Source organism: Stegodyphus dumicola, chromosome 11, assembly GCF_044657685.1.
Source record: "Stegodyphus dumicola isolate Sdum_Otavi_A_Nest chromosome 11, ASM4465768v1".
Taxonomy (NCBI): Eukaryota; Metazoa; Arthropoda; class Arachnida; order Araneae; family Eresidae; genus Stegodyphus; species Stegodyphus dumicola.
In genome coordinates, this window is record NC_140778.1 from 130,145,711 (window position 1) to 130,170,049 (window position 24,339).

Here is a 24,339-nt window from a genome sequence, read left to right on the forward strand (position 1 = left end):
AAACGAAAGCCAAATGTTTATTAAATTAGATTCTTCAAATTACATCTATTAATTGAGATAAGGCAATAAATAATGATATCTCCTTTTCTGTTAATGAACTAATCATTTTAATATGTATACCATTCTATTACTATCAAAAGCGTTTTCATTTCAAACAGTAATTTTATACTATCTTTCTATTTATTTCATTAATGCTGTCTTTCTCGTATAGACAAAAAAGCCAATGATATCGAAGTTTAATGACAATGATTTTTACTATCTCCACGTAAAGACAGAATAAAGAACTCTTTTCCCCCAAATGGATTATAAAATGGATTTAAAATGGATTCAGAAAAGATTTTTTTTCGTGACGTCTGTACGTACGTATGTATGTATGTATGTGTCGCGTATAACAAGTAACTCAACAACGAGTAGTCTCAGAACGTTTAATTTTTGCATATAGGACTGCTATAACATATAGCTAGGGCACCTCCTTTTTTTGTTCAAATCGGCGGCACGCACCATTCTATATACTATATACTTATATATATATATACTTTTATATATATATAATTTATTTCCTAAACAATATTGATTAATTGATTATATTATCTCCTAAGTCTAATTAAAGTAGAAATATTTTAAAGCCAGAAATTAATTAATTTCCATTCACTAGTATTTTCATAAAAATCTTAACAGACAGTTTCACTCAAATAAGAACTCCACATAATACATCCCTCAAGAATTCCGAGTCCCACCCACTACCATAAATTACTTCACCCAAGTCTTACCGACTGATATTATTCAAAGCCCCCGCTGCCGCTAAGGCGAACGGGCTAGCTGCATGGGTGTTTTCGTGGTTTTCCCCATGTGTAACGTGTATACGAGCCAGTTTCCCTTAGAAAGTCCTCCACGAAGGCATCCCTCCCCTTAGGCCGATAGCCCTAGTGTGCTTTGCCATAATTAAATACACCACCACCTGCCGCTAAGAATTTTTCGGACACCCTACACTTCTCTGAGTCAGACGCGAAGAGAACACTTTGCCGACTCCCCACTAGAAAGAATGTAAGTTACTTAATACTTTTTCTGGCCTTTATATCTTCATGTACATTCACTGTTCTTATTATATTTTTTATTTTTATATTATTTTTGATTTATTTTTACAAAGTTTGCATTATTTATCTTATTTTGTAATCTTCTATGTTTATTTCAACTTTATACTCTGAATTCTATTTCATAATGACAATTTCCAATGTTTAATTTTTACAAATAATATAGAACTCAAATGCATAAACACGGGGGTTTCGGGGGATGGTTACTCGAGTTTTTTCGGAATTCCCTACAGAAATTACTTTTCACTCAAAATTGAATTGGCTAAAATGCTTCATAGGAATAAGTTCTTTGAGTATCAGCATTGGTTCATAATCCCTTCTATTAGCGGAAATATTTGGCCTGACTAGAATTGCTGATTTGGCTTGACCTTATTACTCGAGTAAAGACAAAACACCTTCGTATTTACGTATTTATTTTTTAATTATTGTTCATTGAACGGGAGTTGGTTTGTTCCCCTTGAAAAGTCAACTAATTTCCGACCAATGACAATGATCACATGCATTTAATTTAATTTTTCCTTTTTAATTAATTTTTCCTTTTACAATTGAAATTTTGTTCTTTATGATGATTTAACATTTTACTTTCAAGTTACTTCAAAACATCTTTCAAAATATAACTTAATAGTATGGATTCACTCTTTTAAAATATTTCTACTTTAATTAAATTTAGGAGATAATATAATCAATTAATCAATATTGTTTAGGAAATAAATTATTATTAACTTACTTTGCAGCAATTGCGCAAGTAGTAGTAACTTGTTTTTCGCCCTAAATCATGAAAAACTCAAATTATTAAACTCAAATTATATATATATATATATAAAGTAAGCTTACCATATATATATATATATATATATATAAATTCACGAAAAACTTAAATTAAATTTTGTCAATCGGTCCAGTAGAACGGAAGATATAAAAGTGTCCGATTTTTTTCTGCTGAGTGTATATATAAACATAAAATCACTATCATCTGGAAGTGTAGTTAAATCCGTTTTAGGCTGATGTATTGATGAGTTATTTTTACTCATCTGCGTATAATGAGATCATCCAACTGTTTATCAATCAGTTCGTTATTCGTCTTGTATAAAGGTACATTTAAAAGCTAAATCACTGTTGCCCTTGGGATATTTTTAGGACGTTTTTCTTCATCTGTGAAATATGGTATCATATCAAGCTGATATATAGTGTCAAATTTCTCTCTTCATCCATCTGTTTGATGCTGCATTCACAGCACGTAAGAATATGTGTATTGTATCTGATAAAAAAACATTTGCGGATTCTCTATTGTATCATAAATTTGTATAGCATTATGTAAGAGTTACGTTTACGAAAGAAGTAGGTGACAACGAATATTTGTTAAGAAGATCTATGTGTTACGCAAGATTGAAAAATTATATTAAAGCCTCAAGCAATATTCGACTAACTTCACTTTTATATGAAGTAACTTTAAAGAAATAGTTTCCATTTCTTGACATGAAAAATGCAAGATAACTCAAATAAAGACGTCATGCATTTGTTCATTTCCCTAAGGTTATGCGCTCCGCTGGCCAAAATGGATAAAGCAGGACCGGAATTTGTAACCCTGTGTGAGGTTATAAAACGCTGCCAATAGCCAGAAATGTCAAACCGGTGTAGAAAGCCATTTCAGACCACGTAATAAATATACGTACTTAGACCACTCTTTCCCTTATAGCAAAAAAATTGTTTTTCAAATTGGATTCTATTTACGTATCAAATATTTATTCATTTATCATATCTAGTATAAAAACTTAAACGACGTCTTCCTATTTATGCGTTTACGAAGGTTTATAAATCTTTAAAAAAAGAATTATTTGACGCTCAAAGGCAACGTCGAACAGAAACTGTACAAAAAAGTGTTCACATGGAATATGAAATTATTACAGATGAATAACAAAATAAATAAAATTCAAAAAAGTGTTTTTTCATTTGTTCATATAAAAATAATCCATTTTAAAAATGAAAATTAAAAAAAAACGTTTATAATATGTGTAACCCTATGTAACATTTATTTATTTCCCGTAACTTAGGAATAAAAGAATTCGAAGCTTGGAAAATTAAATTATAGTATTTGATCTTCACTTTAAAATAATACCTTTCAGTTATTTAAGCTGCTTATGTGGACTGCAGTCATTTTTTTTTTTTTTTTTTTTTTTTTTTTTTTTTGTGAAATAATTGTATCTGTGCCTATTTTCTTTTAAGTTTATTACACTTTTATTATTGTTTTAAGCGTTTTTGTGGTTTATATGTTTACATATAAAAAGATGTATTTATAATGTTTTCCTTGGAGGTAAAATGAGTTTGAGCTTTGAGTCCAACGTAATTTTTTACTAACTATAATACGTTAGAACTAAAATTTCTTTAGTCTGTATTCACTCGTGAAATGGTTCTGAGTTAAAGGTGCCTTTGAACCAAATGAGAAAGGCTTCAAACATATTGTTTCCCTTTTTTTTTCTGCTTTGATGTTATAATAGACACAATAAGTCTAATTTTAACATTTGAGTTTATATTTATTTTCTATTTGTTTTTCTTTCCGCGTTGAAGTTTATCACTTAGAAACGAAAATATTTCGACTCTTTTCATTTTCTCAGCTTGTACGCTTATTCTGTGCAATTTCCTGTTGCACATAAAATCGATTATCTGAAACTCTCCTTTGCTGCTTTTGTTATTCATAAATACTCTAAAAATAACTATTCTTACCGTTATAAGGAATATCTATGTATATAAAGAAGAACGTTTGTGTGTTTGTTTGACACTAACTCAGTCACTACTGTAGCTATCGTCACCAAATATTCTATAACTCTTTTTTGAATTCTGGAAAAGGTCAAGGTCCAGTTTTTTCTACAAAAAATGGCTAAAATCAAAGATATCAATTAAAAACTTGTAGAGACATTTGGAGCAAGAAAGATGTAAAATGAGCAATGCCTTCACCGAGAATCGAACCGCGAACCTCTGAAATACGCGCCCAGCGTGCAGACCACTACACTACGAGGGCACTGGCGACTGGGGTTTTTTAGGGAACACAATCGCCAAATTCCGGGTGTGAAGAATCATCATCCACCACCCTTTTAGTTCGGGCGCCACTGTAGAAACATTCTGTTTTTTTTTTTTTTTTTTTTTTTTTTTTTTGGAAGCGAGAAAAGGGAAAAATCGCCGGGAATCGAGCCACGGAGCTCTAGAATACGCGTCCAGCGTGCTGACCACTACACTACGAAGGCATGCTAAGAAGGTGGAAGAAATACCTTATAAACTCTTAAAACGCTAATTTTCGCCTTCATTTTTCGGAGTGGCAACAGTGCTGATATCAGCAATAAGAGGAACAGTGATATATCCGCAACAATGGCTGCGTGCCATTGTTGCTGATATAATTAGTTTATGTGTCTATATGTATGTGTTTATGTGTCTATATGCATGTGTCTATATATAATTTACGTGTGATATAATTAGTTTATATGTCTATTAGTTTATGTGTCTTAGTTATGTGTCTATATAATTAGTTTATGTGTGTATATGTATGTGTTTATGTGTCTATATGCATGTGTCTATATATAGTTTATGTGTGATATAATTAGTATATATGTCTATTAGTTTATGTGTCTTAGTTATGTGTCTATATAATTAGTTTATGTGTCTATATGTATGTGTTTATGTGTCTATATGCATGTGTCTATATATAGTTTATGTGTGATATAATTAGTTTATATGTCTATTAGTTTATGTGTCTTAGTTATGTGTCTATATAATTAGTTTATGTGTCTGATATATTAGTTTATGTGTTTTTATGTGGGTTCCATATTGCTCAAAACATTTCATTTTTCTCAAAATAATGATGTATTTTTTTGTTTTTACTGACCCGAATGGGGCAATTCCATATGTCATATGGGTATATATAACATGTGATTTTATGATTACGTAATCAATTGTGGTACATGTATTGAATATTACTTTGGTTCTTTGGCATTTTTTAAGCATTACAATGATGCGTCATAATCCTTATAACGTAATATGCTATTATAAGAATTTTCAAATGACGTCATGAGTAAAATAATGCATTACTCTCAATCTAACATAACTGCAATAATCCGCTAGTTATTTCATAAAATTATTACAATAATCTCACGACTAACTTATTTTTCTATTCTTCCCATTAATTAAAACATAATCTTTCAAATGCTTTTCTGTTTTCATCAAAAATATCCTGCTCAGTCTATCAACATCCTGTTTAAAACAGAGTTTTTACGAAATTTATCACGCTTTTTTTTCAGTGCTGATTAACATTCATTCCTCAATTCTTATTGGTCCTTTAAACGTTTTTTAAAAAAATAAAAGACTTTCCTCGAAAGAAGATATAAAAAACACTTCTAATAATGTTATCTGTATTAAAATTTTCCCAAATTGGTGGATTAAATTTCTTTGAAATATTCTGTATATCTCAATATAAATTAGTTTCATTTGAGAATATTAAGTTCATATTTTAGTCTCCAAAGTGTTTAAAATCTTAATCTCGCAATCCAATCATTTCTATTTTTTTTTTAGTCCAAACGGGCTTTGTTCCTGAGGGACTATTATTTTCGCTTTGCGATTTTGCTTCGAATCACTCTGAATGTTCGTTTCACTTTTCAAACTGTTGCCACCAAATAATATCGCCCTGTATTATATTTGAAGATATTAAGTAATGAAGAGTCCGCATATTTCTGTATGTATGTTTCTCGCATTGTGATAAAACAACGGTACCTAGAGCTATCCAGTTTTGAATGACGTAATCCTACTGCGATTATGCATCTGGAAGCCCAAGTAACGAATTTTCGATTAACAAACTCAAGGATTTCAAAGCGAGCAATGGCAACGTTGTGCAGAAAAAAACATTTTTATCTCCAGAGCGTGAGACTGAGTACCGGAAATTCTAAAGAATTAAAAATTTAAAATTATTTTGCCATATTACTGTTGAACTGAATTTTATGGTTTAAGTGCGAAGAACATGATATTTAATAAATAAAGGTAACACACAAAATGTTAAAAAAACGCCCCTTTTGACATAATTTAAAATCTGAACCCTTTCAGATTTTCTTTTCTTTTCTTTTTTTTTTTTTTTTTAGTCCAAAGGGATTTGAATCCCGAAGGACTATTAGTTTCGTTTTGGCATTTTGCGTCATACTCATAAATGTCGGTTCACTTTTCAAACTGTTGCCACAAAATGTTAGAGTCTTGCATTATATTTGAAGAAATTAAATAATGAAAAATCTGCATAAATGTATGTATATTTCTCGTATTGTGATAAAACAACGGTACATAGAGTCATCGAATTTTGAATAACGTAATCCTCCAACGAATATGAGCATATGGAAGACCAAATTTGAAATTTGAAATTTGTTTTATGATCGATTTCCTATTTTTTAAAACTTTGACGAATTTTTGATTAACAAACTCAAGGATTTCAAAGCGAGCAATGCCAACGTTGTGCAGAAAAAACATTTTTATCTCCAGCGCGTGAGTCTCTGTATCGGAAATTCTAAAGATATGCTCGTTTTAAAACTATTTTGCGATATTGCTGTTGCACTGGATCTTATGGTTTAAGTGCGAGGAACGTGATTATTTAATAAAGAAAGGTAACACACAAAATGTTAAAAAACGCCCCTTTGGACGTAATTTAAAATCTGAAACATTTCAGATTTTTTTTTTTTTTTTAATATATGATTGTTGCATAAATGTAGGCAGAAAAACAATCTTGCGTCAGATTTTGTACAAGGCTCTATCGATTTTGAGGACTAAGAAAGTACAGATCTCTCTTCACCAGAAGCAACGAAATCTGCCACGAACGAAGGATCTGCAAAATCTTTCTTTGGCGTATTCGCTTCAGCCTTGATGGCTATTAAAGTAATATTTTTCATTATTTATACATTTATCATTTCATCTATTTATGTAAAGAATTTTCAGAAAAATAGCGTGTCATGTTTTTAATCTTTGGAAAACAATACTTTGTGTTAGCTTTCATAGAAATATGCAGAAATTTTCCACCACCTTCAACAAAGCGGTGTATTTTACCTAATTTTAAAGAAATCTCGCAAGTATATATTGTTGAACTAGTCGAAGGATTGCTCGTTAAGATTTCCTTATCTCTAATAACGATTCGTCTCCTCCTGCCTTTCTTAGGCCCACCAGCGGCCGAGCGGTAAAGTCGCTGAACACTGGTAGTTCGGTCCGAGGTTCGAATCCCACTAACGGGCTGGCTGCATGGGTGTTTTCATGGTTTTCCCCATGTGTAACGTGTATACAAGCCAGTTTCCCTTAGAATGTCCTCCACGAAGGCATTCCTCCCCTTAGGCAGATAGCCCTCGAGGCTTTGCCGTAATTGAATAAGATAACCTAACCTCCTGCCTTTCTTTGAGTTCATTGTGGAGTACGCATTCGGGATGTAAATTTTACGGAGCTATTCAATATACTGTAGATTCTTATGCATTCAAAAGTTTCAAGGATGCAACATGAAGACACCTTTATTGATATACATATAGTATACAGGGTGACGACCCAAAGTTAGTTAACAATTGAAGATTCAATAATTCACAGAATAATGTAGGTAGAGTGGTAAAAAATGACACACATGTTTGAAATGACATGGGGTTTTACGAAAAGCACAAAACAAATGCAAGACAAATGCAAAAAGAGGCCAGCATATGGCCTTGGGCAGCAAACTGTCAGTGACGCCGCATGAGAATTGTGTACGACATGAGCTGTAGCGAGAAAGGGAATCAGGTCAGTTTACTATCCTTGCCTTCGGGTGTTGGTCACGGTGTGACGTGGATTTATTTATTTATCAGTCATCGCACCATTTTTCTTCGAAGAAATGCTATTCAAAGTGTCAGTCTAACGTGTAAGAGGTACGCTGATATATTACAGAATCGCATCATCCCTAGTCTGGCTGATAAACATCTATTGGAAGGTATGACTTTTATGCAAAATGGAGCTCCACCCCATGTTGCTAGACGTGTGAAAGATCTCTTGCACACGTCGTTTGGTGAGGACCGCGTGCTGAGCCATCTCTTCCGTCACGCTTGGCCTCTGAGGTCCCCCGATCTTAGTTCGTGTGATTACCTGAAATCGCAAGTCTCCCGCGATCGTCTGACCTCACTCCCGAGGCAGCCTGATGAGGCTCCAGGGAGTTGTTGCGACTAGATAGTGGAGGACGCGGGCATATGCCTGTTTACCTATGTTAAACATCAGGCGCCCTCGTCCTCCGTCACCTGTCACCTGACCTCATTACAGATGCGAATACATAACAGCCGATGGAAATTTCTCACCATATCTACAGATATGCTGTACGGTGCTGGTTATAACATTGTCCCTCGACTACAGGTCTTATTGCTGAATGACGATCAATATGTTGAAACATTGTTGTAAAGAACATAGTATTTGCTAAAAATCCGTTGTTATCATATGAATCGCCATCTGTTGACCGTTTTAAGCACTTTTTTGTTTCAATAAAACCACATGATATTTCTAGCATGTGTGTTAGTTTTTACCCCTGTACCTGCATTATTCAGTGAATTGCTGAATTTTCATATGTTCGCGAACTTTTGGATAGCCCTGTACAAAAGCTTATTTGCAATTATTCTTATTGTTTCATAAAAATATATCAAATGAGAACAGATGTTATATGAACTGCAGTTATATGAATTCTCGTTTCAAATGATAACCTAAATGCGATTAAAATCCATTTATTGTGACTTGGAAATTTCTCAGTTTATTATTAAATTTAATATTTGCGCATTTTTAAATAACTTCTGCAAAAATTTCATGAAACAGCACTCAATATCTTGTTGAGAAGGAGTCGATTCAAAAGAGTAAGGCTATGTCTTTTTTATTCTGAGTACGAAATAAAGTTTTTTTTTTTTTTTTTCGTTTATTCTTCAGTCGTTGTGACACACGATCATAATTACGCTGTGTATTATTAAGAGCAGATTAATAATTTTATCAAATGAATCATTTCTTAGAGCCGCCCGGGCGAATTAATTGTTATCGACGCCGACTACCGTGCCGCAGGATTCAGGTTCGAATCCCGAAGAAGACAGGAATATTTGTGAATGTCTAATGCTTGTGAGGCACCGGGGCACTCTAAATATGCGGCGAGCCGAAAATCCTTTCTAGAGGTTGGTGGTAGGGTAACAGGGGTCGGACCGTCGGATATGTCTCCCCAGGATGCTCTTCAACAAAATTGGGTGGGGGGAGAACTTAGCAAAGTCGTACTGTCATCTGTATGATGCTCAAGACTCTTGCCAACGACAGAGGCAATTTTGCACTGCTTGCCACCATGAATTTCTGGGACTTGCGGTGAGGTTATTGTCAAACAAGTGCGCTAAGTCACAACAACATCATTGCTTAGAAGCAATTGGCGATTTAAAATTATGTTTTCGGGTTTAGATAGTGTTATTTTAATTACGGAAATCTGATAGTGTTATTTTAATTCGGGTTAGATAGTGTTATTTTAATTACGGAAGATATTTTTGGAAGGACATTTTAAGAGTATTCATATTACATTATATTAAGGGTATTGGTTCATATTCACACTATATTGTGCAAGCAAGCCTCCACATTTATTCAACATCAAGTCTGTTCACTGCGACCGCTCAATGACAGAGCGAAATGCACGGCTCAACCGGTTTCTCCTTCTGCTGCTGCTGGGCTCCGAAGGTGTAGGACTTTCTTCTGGCCGTCCTCACTCCGGATGACGCTTGTATGCCATTTTGTTCTCTTTCGTTCCTTTCTGACGGCCATCTCCATATAGTTTGAAAAGAATGCATTTCGCCTAGAAAATAGAAATTGGTACTGAAGATTCAACTAAATTTATCTAGATGCTGACTTCTGCAGTAAATTAATGATGTTCTACGACTTGAAATATCCTGGAAAGGACTCCATGTGCACGTGTTACACCTTCCTGATGGTACGAAAATTCGCCTTGGGTTTCTTCAAAAATATATTGGAATAACCAGTCAACTCCTCCGTTATAAAATTTGATTTTTGTTATCATGAAACTTTGCTTAACGAAGATGAACTGAGATTTACTTTGATTGGAATATTACGCCTTTCTTGTACGAAAGGTTAAGATACAAAATGGTAGTACTGACACTTACTGCAGCTGTATGATCACGGTCTATTATCTTCTGTCTGGCGATGTTTTCTTGATTTATGCTGGTATTAATTTAAAATTTCACGATGTCAAGATATAATAAATTTCTCTTAATTCACATTTTTGAAGTGTCATCTTTGGGGGTAAGTTACTTAAATTTTATATTCCTTTAAGATCACACACCTCATTTTTATTACATTTGGCACGGCATTTTTTATTGCACATATATGAAGAAAATCCCGAAAATTTCTATCCAGCCCATTCTTCAGAAAATGAACAACTGGCAAGCCTTATGGTTTTCAGAAAAAGGAGTACATGTCTTTCTTGCATCATTTAGTGCTACTTCTGTTACTGAATCTTATTAAATTTCTGCGAATTTTTCAAATTTTTTTTTCTCTTTCTCTTTCTCTCTTTTTTTTTTTTTTTTTTTTTTTTCACGTTCTTTCTTCTTTCAAGTTCCTAACACATAGATGTTATGTTGAAATAGGAAACGACGAAATTTATCTTTCACAGAATATTTTTGCAATGTTAGAATATATTTTGTTAGAATACTAAACACAAAACATATTTTGCAATGCTAGAACTAACTTTCCGAAATCACACAAAATCTGCATTCAGATTTTTATATTCCAGAAACATTTCATGTACTTCGAGAGAAACTGGAATAAGTCATTTTTCATCATCGACCAAAGTTACGTAGTTTTAAATTAAATTGACTATTTTTCCTTCATCTATTAGGGTTGTGCTATTGCTGCAATAATAATAATTGGTTTTCTGTACTTGAAGATCATTTATCCTAATAATTTAAATATTATTTAGGCCTTAAAACATACTGCAGGAAGGACGGTACATCAGTTTATAAAAACCAAAATATTATAAAATTACGAGTCAATTGCAGACTTAAAAAAAAAATTAAAAATTAAAAACAAAATGAGAGGGATTTATTTTACACCTACCTTTTAAAAAAATATTATACGTTTTATGAATAGCATTTAAAATATAGGAAATAGCATGTAGAGTTAAAACACAAAAGGCATACGTTATACATTTGTACTGTTCGATGTGTTTAGTGGTACCGACTGTATATAGGTACGTTTCTGTTAACCAGGCAGTAATTACCGGCAAACGAGAGTTAGCATTAGCTGTAGCAAAAGCATCATTACAAAATCTAATTAGATAACAGGTGTCCAAATTATACATAAATCTTCATAAAGAGAATGATTATGTAATTAAATATAGAATAAATACAAAGGAACTACTCTGATATGCGCCCTCACGTCGCCAAATATTTTTGGCGAGAAACTTCACGCTGCCATACAACTATCTAAATTTTTTGTCTATATTTCGAACTTTAAGCCTAAAATGTCTCCAAAAAACGCGGTTTTCGCACATGCAAAAACTACGTTTTGAACACACGATTTAAGCTAAAAATCCGAAACAAAAACAAAAAATTTAGATAGCAAAAACGTAAAGTTTCTAACCAAAAATATTTGACAAGAATCAATGTACACAGCGACATGTTTTAACTTAAAAAAAATCTACGAATTGCACAATTTAGGCAACGAACAAATCTACGAACTACGCACACCTCTCTTTAATAAATTAACATAACAACAATAAATTTCAAAAAAATACCATGTACACAGCATCTTGTTTAAACTTAAAAAAACATCTACGAATTGCACAATTTAGGCAAGGAACGAATCTACGAACTACGCACACCTCGCTTTAATAAAATAACATAATAACATTAAATTTCAAATAATACCATGTACATAGCGTTCTGTTTCAAAAACAACAATAACGACAGAAATTCATACTAAATAACCAATGAACATAACATTCTACAAAATAAGAACAAGAATAAAATAAAATGCACTTACCATGAATTAATGATTTTTCGAGCAGCAGAAATACCAATTTCATACCGCCTTTAACATGCCGACACGTAATCACTATCGTATTTACATGACAGCCAGACACACTCCAGAAAATTCATACTATAGTTCACAAATAATAATCCCTACTTCTATCATGCACAGCCATTAAAATTAATCTCCCAGACCCTCTTTCCACACCTCCAAATACCCACTACCCCTCAACAGGATGGCCACAATGATATTTCCTTTTGATAAACTTCAATTCAACAACCTCTACCATTTTATCTTTCCCTCCCATCTTCTCAGACACAGACGCGAATCAACGAGTAATCAAGATTGTTCAGCATCAACAGGGTTGCCATAGAACACGCAATCGCGCCAAAAACCAGCGCAGAACACATATCGCCACATTTGGTGAAATTAGGGCGTATATCAGAGTTGTACCAATACAAAAAATAAAGAAAAATACAGCGATGTAAGATAGGGTTTATCAGATTAATTTCAGTTTAAATTACACCTACCTTTTAAAAAAATATTATGCGCAAAATTAGGCGTAAAATGCGTAAAAAATATTATGCGTAAAATTCATTAAATTATTTTTAAAAGTAATTTAATGAAATCAGCACAAAGCTGCTGATTTCATTAAATTATTGACGAAAATTTTCAATAGGGCTATTTTCGGTGGTTTTACCGAATCATCACCCTCAGCTGCCAAAGTGCAATTGAACGAGATAAGATATCGTGACAACACAAAATAAGATAAGAATGGCTAGATGGGAGTTAAGCTACCGCCGCCATCTATTGAATCATACTTTAGGAATATATGTCTATAATAATCATACGTCTACAACTTCATATGTTACGAAAAACGAAACGCAGAATTCCTCTGTTGTTCAGCATTGTTGGTCCGAAAATCACACTTTCCTTTTCCTGCAGCAAAATTTATCCAAAAAATATCTTCCATCGGTGAACTGGATTCCTTAGAGGCGTTTCACACTCAAAAAATCTTTCTGTTCTCGTTAACGACCCTAATTTCGCTCCATCTTTACCTTCAACCTTTAAAGAAACTATGTTTTAGGTTTTTTGTTTCATCAATAGATGGCGCCAGTAGCTTAACTCCTAATCTTATCTTATCTTACCTCGCCTATCGCTCAGTTTCTTTTGCAGTTGAAATCCTTATTGTTCGATAATTTCATAAAGGAAAACAACATGATTCCCAGGATGTAGTCTAAGATATAGGGAATACAATAACCGTTAACGTTACAGTTTTATTGGTACTTTTACGCTTTGCCGGCGCAAACGACAAAGTCGCCAATAATGGCACTACTGATGCCAAACGGAATATCTTAGCTGGTAACCTTTTACGCTTCATTTTCAAAACAAGTCGCAGTCATTTCTTACGAGATTGATTGTTTCTTTCAATACTGGCATAATTACATAGAATTTTTACAAGATAGTTAAATTTTATGCCCTAAGACCATCCGCGGTAATTAAGTCAATTGGGATGCAATCACACCGCTCACCAGAAGGCGAAAATATAGAAAGACAAAATCAAGGGTTAAATTCATCAATTCTAATGAGAATGCACTAGCGAAATAAAGCACTGCGGTTTTACATAATTTCCGAGTAAGCTATTCGTACGAATTGAAATAATTCTTGCATTTAAACTATTATTCCAAATTAAAATTTAACTTGAAATTAATGTAGATAATTACTGAGAGAATTAGATGAGAGAATCAGGATGTTGAGCCATGAAAGCATAGTAAATTCTTAAATTAATATTGTCTTTTTACAAATTTATTGTCTTTATTTATTGGCTTTTTACAAAATTTTAAACCATATTAAAAACAAACCATATCAAAATAAAAAATTCTTAGAACTAACGTTTGTTAACATTTTTTATGTGTACACTGTACACTGTCGCCAACAAAGTCTGCTTGGCGAGATTTGCGCCGGCGAAACGCAAAAGTATAGCTTTATTTTATCACTATCTGGTCTAATTGAAATAGAAAATATGCCTGGCTTGGATACGGGATCATAGATTCCTACAGACGATTAAACATGTCGAATTAACGTAAGCCTACCCTAAGATCCTGACTTTTTACATGTGAGTTGGTTCCTCTGAGTGCAATACCGGAAGAATGAGAGCACGGGTCTCTTTTTCCGTCAAGACTTTTTTCCGTCAAGTAGAAGTGAAACATGTATTAAAGGTTGCTTAAAATACGTGTAATTGTTTTCAAATAAGGTATATGAAGAAGTTACGCATAATTAGTTAGAAAATTATGTCAGTATAAATTGATCACATATCATAATTTTGGGCTAAGCCTCTGATATGATAGAAGTTGTATTATCGTTTCTAAAAGTAAAATCGTTTCTAAATATATGCAGACACAAAAATATTTACAAGACTCGTTAGTATTTCTTGAAGTCTTAATCACACGTCTCCAAATAAACTCTATACGTGGAAAAAATCATTACTTATAAGTAATATTTTAATAATTCTTGAAGATATGTTTAATTGCAAGAGCTTTTTGCTTCCTTGGACGAAGTAAAGAAAGTATCGTAATCACGAAAATCTCCGGGTACCATATTTCAACGAAAATATCCATTTTGACCGCTATCAAATTATTTCAACGATGTTTTTGCGTGACATCTGTACGTAATGACAGAATAAAGGGCCCTCTTTCCCAAAAAGAATTATAAAACTGACTTCAATTCGATTCAGAAGCGATTTTTTCGTGGCGTCTGTACGTGCGTACGTATGTATATATGTAGCTCTTATAATTCAAAAACGAGTAGCCTTAGAACGTTGAAATTTTGTACATATGAGTGCTATAGCATGTAGTTGTGCACCTCCTCACCAAAAGTAGATATATATATACAATACATATATATATATACCCTTTCTGCTCCGTCAACTCAGATTTTATTCTTTCATGTTGATAAATTGCGCATTTCTTTGCTTTAAAAAAAAATGATTGAATTATGTTGTTCTTATCTTCTGGTTAAGGTTTATATACCTTTAGTTAACCAGAATGCAACGGTTGTACAATTATCAACAATTTAAAAGTTGTTTAATTTCCACTAAACCTAAAAACGCCGTCATTTGTTGACATTTGAAGCTATCGATGATTCTTAATTTCGCCTTTCCGGACTTAAGATTCATGTTGCTGATGAAGAGTGACCTGCACCTGGTTGCTTTCGAAAGCGATTGAGTTATTGATTAGGTCTACGACAAATGTAAGGTTATCGCTTTGCTAATTTTATGCTTCACTGTAACTTGCTTCTTTTCTGTTTTGACTCTTTGGTTTGTTTAGAATTTTAATTTCATACGGAAAATAGACATTTTTGTGTTCACCTTAATCTATATTTGAAGGTCTCGATTTCATACGGAAAATAGACATTTTTGTGTTCACCTTGATCTATATTTGAAGGTCTCGATTCAGCTGGAAGAGTACCATTACCAATATCAGTGTTTACGTATGCTCTTAGTGGGTTGGGTATTCTAAGAAATGGTCGACTAGCAAAGAGTTCACCATATTTGAATTAGAAGCAAATAAAAGGACATAATTATAATGAGTATTTGCAATCTTTCCTAAATGATTTTATTTGTAAATCAAAAAGCCTGAGGTTTCTTTATTACACAGAAAGCTATTTTGTTTTACCCTCATAAGCCTTTGAGCCTTAACATTTGAAAGCCGTGATAAAAGGTATTTTCTGTTTAGAAGGGATTTATCAATTATTCAAACACATTTGACAAATCTGTTGATAAAAATCAATGTTGTGTTGATTTAGCCACAAAATAGGCATCAAAAGGAATTCATTTGGGACAGATTTCAACTAATAAATGAGAAACAAACTAAGTTCGAATTGATAAAAACTACGATTATGCAAAAACATTTCGTGTAATTCTGCTTAGCCGTGTAAATATCCTGAGGGTTATTTTTTATTCGTTCTCAGTTTGAAGTTATTTATTTCGATTGAGGAATGAAAGTGAAACTTAAATATTGATTAAGAAGGCTGCAAATGCAGAAATGGAGCTGTAAAAAATTTTGGTCGAAATTTCTAAAATTGCCTGAGGTGTTTTAATTACTGTAGTGATTTTTGGTAGAAAAAATACCCAATCTGTTTACATTTTAATTAAAATCCAGGTTAGAGAATAATTCATTGCATGAAAAGTTAAAATTCAGTTTTATGCTAAAATGCCATTCTTGTATACATTGTATTGTATACATGGCTATTTGATCAGCGGTTTTAACCTTTTGACTAGCACGAACCATCTAAACAAAAATTGAAAAACTAGTACCACCACTACATTTTGCAATGATTATTTTTCAATTTCTGAAGAGAAATATTAAAATAATATATTTTGCAATTAGTACAACCTCTCGGCCATTTGTTCCAAATATACACACATAAAAAATATTAAATTAAAAATTGATTACCATTTTAATTATGAAAATTTAAGTTATAATATTTAATTCTAAAATTTATTAGGAAATTTGGGAAATTTGGTACCTGTTTAAGAGAGATCAATATCTTTATGTCGGGTTTTAATTTCACTTAGCTTTAACCGTAAATTCTTTATGTCTGGTCTTAATTTCACTTTGCTTTAACTTAAATTAAACCGTAAATTCTTTATGTCTGGTCTTAATTTCACTTAGCTTTAACCGTAAATTAAACCGTAAATTCTTTATGTCTGGTCTTAATTTCACTTTGCTTTAACCGTAAATTAAACCTTAAATTCTTTATGTCAGGTCTCAATTTCACTTTAACCGTAAATTAAAGCGTAAATTCCTTATGTATGGTCTTAATTAAACTTTGCTTTAACCGTAAATTATTTATGCCTGGTCTTAATTTCACTTACCTTTAACCGTAAATTAGGATGCACTTTCAATTTTAATCTGTATTTTATTTTTTTCAAATATAACACGGAAGAAATTCCTCGTTCTCCCAAATAGGTTGTGCAAAAAAGGGGAATAAAAATTTAATGGATTTATTTGAAATGCCTTAAAATTCTTTTTTTCGGTTCAGCCAAAAGTTAACAAGTGTATTTATTACTTTTGAAATCTTCAGTAAGAATCTAATCACAGATTTCTATCAATTGTTCTTTTTCTTCAAGAGCTGTTTGAATTTAATTGTTAAAAATACTTTTTACTTGTTTTGTTTCTTTGCGTACTTTCTATTTTCTCCTTGCGTACCACCAGCTTTAGATCACTAAGAATTAAATTTTTAGCTAAAATATACTAAGTAACTTCTTTCATGTAAGTAACCATGAAGTATCTTTTAAAGTTTAATTTTTGAACAAATCTCCTTTGTAAACTGATATTTTTAGCGCTACTGTCGAAAAATGACTTTAATGTATATTTAGACTAAGGTAAAGCTTACTGCTTACTAAATCTACTGCCTAATAGCAGAATTATGTTCGTGCAATACGTGTAATGAAAACTGCTGATATTTATATTACGCATTAGGATGACGACAAAAACTCTTATGCAGCCAACCGGTTCTCCAGGACTTTAATCCTATTTGAACTAACAGTGCATAGCTGTCTTAGCTCTCTGCTAAGACAGCTATGTAGTGTTTCAAAATGTGTAGTGTCAATTGCAACAGAAACTCGCTAACATAAAATAAATAAATAAAAAAACTGCATGTAATTTATGAGCGTAAATGTTATAAGGTATTTCTCCCACTTCCCTAGCGTGACTTTGTGGTGTAACGGTAGCACGTTACCGTTACACCACGAAGGCACGCTGGGCCGTATTCCAGAGGTCCGTGGTTCGATTCCCGGCAAAGGCAGTTGCTAATTTTTCATCTCTCTGGCTTCGAAAATTTACCTGATGTCTCTACAATGTCATTTATCTCTTGAGTAAATAGAATAAAGGATTAATTTTCATTTTAAGGAAACGTAGAATCGTTAGAGTATGAAATATACTTGCTGTTTGTCTTTTTATTGTTTTGTCCGTTATAGCAAAGCACGTGCAGACTATCTGCCTACGTAAGAAGAGGAGTGCGTTCGTGAAATATTTTTTAAGCAAAGAAGGCAATCCTATTCACGTTACACATGGCAAAAAACATGAAATCGCCCGTGGAGCCAGCTGTTCTTGATGATGAACACCAGTCTTCAATTTAGTCAGTTACGACAAAGCACACTAGGACTTTCTGCCTAAAGGATGGGAGCCCTTTGTGGAGGATGGTCTAAGGGAAACTGGCTGGCATCCAAGTTACACATGGGGAGGATCACAAAAAAGCCCAACCAGTCAGTCTGTTCTGTTAGAATCAAGCCCATATCAAAATATCAGTGTTCAGCGATCGGTCATTGGTGGGTAGAAGAAAAGGGAATATGTGATATAGAACAATTGTAGGAGATGCTCAACTTAATTAGACACGCATAAAATTGCAAAGCTTTCTACATAATAAAGCATGCCCAATACCGTAGTTATTGTCATTATTAACCTTTTAGTAGTCGATCTTGTTGTTCTCTCAGAAAAAGCATTTGGCCAGGCTGATACACATGCAGTTTAGGACAAAAAAAATGCACGTGCTTATTACGGTTAAGTTATTAAAGATATTCTTTCTATAAGGTGAGTCTCTGGAAGAATATCCACTTTACCTTTCAAATTATTACTAGTTGCATATCCGATCCGGGCAAGGTAAGAATACTATGTTCCTATTAATTATACTTTTATAATTTTCAATGTTAAGAAACTCTTTTCATTTTACTTTTCTCTTATACAGGGCACCAATTATATTAACCGCTTATAGAGCTAAAAATCTGGAGTCGGATGGGACTTGACGTAAAAAATAGGAAACCTAAACTAAAATAAGAGATAAATATGCAAGTAGAATACAAAATATATTTCTATCATTACAAATTTAAAAAGTAAGTTTTACAAAGATTCTGCACTGCAAAACAGGTAAAGAATGTAAATGCAAAACAAATAACCTAAAGTACCCTGACACCGGAATCCTAAGGTCTAATTCAGCCACTAACTGCTACAAAATTGTTCTTGAGGATCGACAGATTTTATGTACCCCTATTCCTTTAAAACACGATCTGTAATTAAGACACAATAACACGCCGAATAAATACTAATTCAGAAGTCAAACAACAAGTCACCAATGTCTCAATTCACCAATGTCTCAGTGGAGGGTGCATTAAGATGTCTAGAAACCAGACTTCGCGAATTTCATTTCTCTTGCATCGAAATTGATGAGCTAATTTCTCTCACTCAACTCTGTTTGAAACAAACACATTTTGTTTTCCAAAATAAATATTACAAGCAAACTGAGGGATTAGCCATGGGAAGCCCCCTCAGTCCCATCCTGGCTGATATCTACATGCATTATTATGAATCAAAATTGTTTGAAACTTTAAACTTCCCGGCATGGTTCCGCTATGTAGACGATACTTTTACCCTGTTTGAAGGTAATAAAGATGATTTAAATAGAGTTCTTTCAACAATGAATTCTATTGATCCTGCTATTCAGTTCACTTTTGAACTTGAGACTTGCAATTCTCTTCCGTTTCTCGACATTCTGGTCACACGTAACACATCCAACTTCAGTACTACAGTTTACCGTAAACCTTCATCGGTTTGCCTTCCACCACACTTTAAATCATGTCATCCGACTAAACAAAAGTTAGCTTCATTTTATTCCTATGTTTTCCGTGCTCTTCAAGTTTGCTCTTCCAAACTAGCCCTTGATGAAGAACTAAATTATTTAAAAGCAATAGCTATTGACAGGGGCTTTTCACCCAACATTATTAATCAAGCAGTTAAAAAATTCTCATCTCAACACACTAAAAGCCACACTCTTATTTTAGGAGATTATAAAAATTCTGTTGTCATTCCCTTCTTTCCATCAATTAGCTATAAAGTTGCACATATTTTGCAGAAATTTAACTTTCGGGTTGTTTACTCTCCCATCAATAAAATTCCAACTTCTATACTCAAGGACCCCATTCCGGATATGAATTTCTGGGGTATTTATAGGATTCCTTGCCAGTGCGCTTTAATTTACATTGGCCAAACTAAGAGAGCCTTAAAATTTCGCGTCAAAGAACATGAGGCATATGTTAGAAAAAAGGAAACACAGAAGTCTTCTGTTGCTCAACATTGTTGGTCCGAAAATCACACTTTCAATTTTTCTGCTGCCAAAATTATTCAAAAAACATCTTCCATTGGAGAACTGGATTTTCTAGAGGCATTTCACATTCATAAAAATCTTTCTGTTCTAGTTAACGATCGTAATTCCAATCCAAATTTGCCTTCGGCTTTTAGGGAAATTATGTTTTAGTTCTGGTTTCGCCAACAGATGGCGCCACTTGCTTATTCTTGTCCAGGCTTTCTTATCTTATCTAAACATTATTTCCTATCTTGTTCATTTGCAGTTTTGCAGCTGAAGATGATGGTTCGGTAAAACCATCGAAACTAGTCCTGTGAAAATTTTGTAAATTGACGCTGATTTTTGTTGTTTGACTTCTGAACACGATCTGTAGTTTGATGTTCGACAAACATCTGTAGTTTATCCTAGATTAGAACGAAGCCGATCAAAGCGCAGTCTGCTTTTTCGTACAACCACCCTGAATACGGGAACAATTTTGTCATGAACTATCTACATGACGTCTTGTACTGACATACATTATACGTTAACTATTAACTATATGACAGGACTATCGTAATGACAGACTGATCACTTACCGAACACTCAGCATTGTTAATAACTGAACAATTTGCAATTGGGTTTCAGTTGGAATAATATCGTTACGGATTTTGTATATATTTAAATAACTTAAGTGAAATCATATGAGAAATTGTAGCATTTCCTGTGTAACGTAACCTGAAATGCTTGAAAGAGATAAAGCTCTGTTGGAAAATTAAGGTTACAGGAGCAAGTCTTTTCAACATTGAGTAAATGGCTATATCTTTAAATTGGCGAGGTATTACCAAGTTGCAGACGATTATGCGAAAGAATTATTATTACCACATTAGCTTCAAGCTTGGCGACCATTTTACAATATTATGGTCCGATCCCTGTAAAATGCAATTGGTATAGTGACTGAAAAAATGCAATTCATCACTATATGTAATTGTAACTGTATCCGGCCCTTATTATAGCTTCCAGTAATTTTGAGAAGTGGAAGGCAGTAGTGATTTCTCGGTCACCGTGCGAAAACTAGACAAGGCCGGAAAGAGTATTAGTTTTTCATTAGTTGTTTAGTCTAGTGTGAGTTCGGAGTCCGGAGAGATCTCCATAGGATCTTCGCCTTTTAAGATGCGCTGTGCAATGCGTTGTGTTTAACATTTTTAGTGTTTTGAAATGTAACTACTGATTGTGCTCTTTGGTTCTTAGGTAGTTTCTTAGGTTCTTATGTAGTTAATTGAAAAGCGCTGTTTTTCGATTTTAGTAAGTAAACAAGCAATAATCTTAATCTTATTCGAGTATTCTCTCTTAAATGTTTCAAATCCAAACCTTAACGTTGTGGATGCCTAACAAAAATTGCGCAATTGGATTTGTATTAAATAATATGCTACGTGTCCACGTTTCCAGGTTTTAGAAATGAACGAAAATAAAGTAAGTTTTCCGGCTATATCAATTGTATTCACGAAATACCTTTCAGCAAACATATGTGAAATTTAGATTTTCCTGAGAGATATTTAATCAGAAATCTGTAATTTATTATCCTTGTTCCACCAAAGTTCTTTAAGGAAAAATGACAACTTGTCTAGTAATCCAAGTGCGAAACCGTATGATTTAATAGATTTCTTTTACAACAAGTAAAAGGTTCTGAAAGCTAATAGCCTCACTTGCAACTTAAATTTCAAATAATATATTTTAATTAAAACAGTATAGACTAGTGTTTCTCAACCACCGTTCCACAAACACTATTCGCCGGTCATTCCAACTGTTAAAGTTTCACAATTTTGTACATGTAAAGATTATGCCAATAGTCCAAATGACTCACCTTACCGGTTCGCAATAAACCACTGAAGTATTTTACCGGTCCTACGAGTAAATCTGTTTGAAAAACACTAGTACAGATTCATCATCCATTGAAGTAATTTGCCATTAATATAAATTATGTAATTTTCACGCCCAACATCGATCGAGCGGTAAAGTCGCTGAACACTGGTAGTTAGGTTTGAGGTTCGAATCCTCGAACGGTATGTCTGCATGTGCGTTTTTGTGGTTTTCCCCATGTGTAACGTACATACGAGCCAGTTTGCCTTAGAAAGTCCTCCACGAATGCGTCCTTTCCCTTAGGTAGATAGCCCTCGAGGCTTAGCTCTGAGGGGAAGGATGCCTAGAGATCCTTCGAGGGACAAATAAACCAAAACTAGTTCCGTCACCAAAATGTCTGGGATTCAATGATCTCTAACAGAAAATCTAGTGTTACTAAATCTTAATGACGTCACCGCGGTAGTATAGCGCGTCGCTACAGTGTATTAAAAAGTATTAAATCATGCACGGTTAAACTGTCTGGAATTTGTATCAAGCGACAGAAATTTATTAAAATTACAGGCAATCTGCAGGAGAAAAGAAAACCTGTAAAAACTTTCTCTCAATTAGAAATCAGAAATGCTTCACATTTTACAGCGAAGAAAAATGCAGTTATAATAGCATCGCTCCTTTTAATAATCTTCCGTCTCATACAAATGCATCTTTATACAAAGATTTAAGCAATAAATCAATTTATTCTAAAGAAATTTCGCAAACAGTTATGTGCTGTAACTGCACACAATTTTTTCGTGTTTTCTATAGACGCTTTGAAAAATGACTGCATTCTAAATCGCTTGTAGTCTGAGCTCCAGGTTATAGAACAAAGGAAAATAAATGTTCATAGTGTAGGTTAAAAGAAAACATAATTTCTTGTTATTGTGTAAAATAAAATACGGGGGAATTTTATTTTCTTCAGTCTACCCTGAGGAGTAAATGGAGATCACAGAAAGAAAATAGGATTTAAGTTAGGATTTGAAACCTAGACGCTGTAATAATACATTATTTGGTCTGGAAACACTATTTTGTGAAAAATATAAACCAGCCGTTTTGAATTAATCTGGAACTCGCACATAAATTTTCGAAGAAGAGTACTTTATTAGTTTGAGAGAAATCGTCATGAGTTTTCGTGATGTTAATATGCTGCTCAACAGCAACCAACATCACTCTCAGCAAATTTGCATAATATTTTTTTATGCCCAATGACATGAACCCTTTCACTACGATTCGTTAATCTAATAACTTGTTTCAAACTGTGTCACGAAAACTTTTTTTATCCCAGAATTGCAATTTGCCTAGAAGGGCTATTAGTTTCGTTTTGGCATTTGCGTTGGTTCACTACAAAAGTCTGAATCTTTTTTCAAATTGTTGCCACCAAATATTAGAGCCCTGCATTAGACTTGCATAAATTAAATAATGAAGAATCTGCACGAATGTGACTGTGAAAGTCGCACTGTGAAAAAAACAACAGTACCTACAGACATCGAATTTTGAATAACGTAGTCCTCCACTCGAATATATGGGCATCTGGAAACCCAAATTTGAAGTTCGGAATTTGTTTTATAATCTGTTTCATACTTTGCAAAGCTTTAAGGAATTCTTGATTAACAAACTCAACGATTTCAAAGCGAGCAATGGCAAAACCGTACCAAAACAAATTTTTATCTCCAACGCGCGAGACTGTGTATCAGAAATTCTAAAGATATGCTCTTTTTAAATATTTTGTGATACTGTTCTTGAACTGCACTTTATGGTTTCAGTGCGAAGAACATGATATTTAATAAATAAAATTAACGCATAAGACGTTAAAAATGCTCTTTTGGGTGTAATATAAAATCTAAAAGCTTTCAGATATTTTTTTACTGCGGGCAGTTGCCTTTATAGCATTGACTACTCCTAAGGACGAAAGGCGTGGCCATTTTTGTATGTAAATTAGAATAAGTGTAGTAAAGGCTAGACTAATTCGAGAGTTAACGTAGATTGACATTGAACATGGAAATTTAAATTCTCATCAGGAAAATAAGAGTGTGTTATATAAACGTCTCCGTGGGCGTAATATAAAATTTAAAGGTTTTCAGTTTTTTTTTTTTTTTTTTTTTTTCAGAATGTAATAAAATGTAGCAATACTTTTATGATTGAAAATACATTATTTTTGGTTCAAAATGTAAAACGTTTATTTTTATTTGATTTAAAAAATATATGTTATAATGCTTCGTCCAAAATA

General features: G+C 33.3%; 1 protein-coding gene across 2 annotated transcripts in view; it reads right to left on the reverse strand.

Moving 5' to 3' along the window:
- The window catches only part of LOC118202108 (glutamate-gated chloride channel-like), a 410,115-nt gene that overhangs the window by 318,105 nt on the left and 67,671 nt on the right, over positions 1-24,339 (reverse strand). The window lies entirely within an intron of this gene.